At 35.4% G+C, this 1,038-nt stretch overlaps 1 non-coding gene across 1 annotated transcript; it reads left to right on the top strand.

Moving 5' to 3' along the window:
• The first annotated feature begins 392 nt into the window (after positions 1 to 392).
• Trnaf-gaa (transfer RNA phenylalanine (anticodon GAA)) lies at positions 393 to 471 on the top strand. The gene is given in 2 exon segments: positions 393 to 430; positions 436 to 471. It is a non-coding gene; the product is annotated as a tRNA-Phe (tRNA).
• The last annotated feature ends 567 nt before the right edge of the window (positions 472 to 1,038 follow it).

Genomic DNA, 1,038 nt, shown 5'->3' with positions numbered 1-1,038 from the left:
AGTCGATTTCTCCTCAAAGCTGGTGTGTTCTGCTAAGTACTTGGAAATTTAAGAATTAACATGGATAAAAATAATAACATACTTTTTTTGGAATGCTATGAAAAGTGACCCTGCTTATGGAATCTAAGAGAACCAGATTATAGGAAAAATGATGTTCGTTTAGCGGCTCTTAAGTCTACTATTCGAGAAATGCGTCTTTCCATATCAGTTGAAGAACTGAAAGATAAAAAATATGCCAGCACGTAAAACACCTCCTCTGGTTATTATTTTCAAAAAATATTTGCTGAGTCGCTTGCGTTATAGAATCAACTTGCCACATTATTTAACATTATAATCTTTTGTTGTGCATGAAACAAAGTTAAATAGCAGTGCGCAATTAACTTTCAATGTGAGGCTCGTTAGCTCAGTTGGTAAGAGCACCGAACTGAATTTGTCTCTCGGAGGTCGTGGGTTCGAATCCCACATGGGCCCAATACATTTTTTTGTGTTGAGACCTTGTTAGGTTAATATTAAAAGTTTAATTTTGATAGTAATTCACAATATAATTTTGAAATTCATATATAAAATAAAGCAGAACCGCTGAAATATGGTACACGACAAAACGAAATATACTAAAGAAAATTTACTATAGAACAACAAAAGCTAAGAATAAGTATTCCAAACAGTTTTTCGAGGGTATCCAAGGACCCTAGAAAAACAGGCGGTGTACCTTTGGATCATGCATATTCAACGGCTAAATGTTTGCCAGGCGCGTCTTATAATCATCGTCCTCTTACTGTGATTCCCCCACGTCCATTATGCCGCGCTTCTTTGTATTATTCGATTTCATAAAGGGTCACGGTTACCGTGTTTAAGGGGTTTGGGGCTGGCGCGGATTTAGCTTAATGAAAATTTTATAATTTCTTGATGAGTGCCGATGGATGATGGTTTTGGCGACGTGAATTTTCGTAAAATTCTTTGAGTGTTCATTCACGATATTATCTTTTAGTAATACCATTTTTTCTTATTGATTTTTATAGTTATGTAAACGCTTAATCG

The sequence above is a fragment of the Cylas formicarius genome, unplaced genomic scaffold (assembly GCF_029955315.1).
Source record: "Cylas formicarius isolate icCylForm1 unplaced genomic scaffold, icCylForm1.1 PGA_scaffold_1__22_contigs__length_36826433, whole genome shotgun sequence".
Classification (NCBI taxonomy): domain Eukaryota; kingdom Metazoa; phylum Arthropoda; class Insecta; order Coleoptera; family Brentidae; genus Cylas; species Cylas formicarius.
The sequence above is the reverse complement of the archived record's forward strand: the minus strand, read 5'-3'. Positions and strand labels throughout refer to the sequence as shown.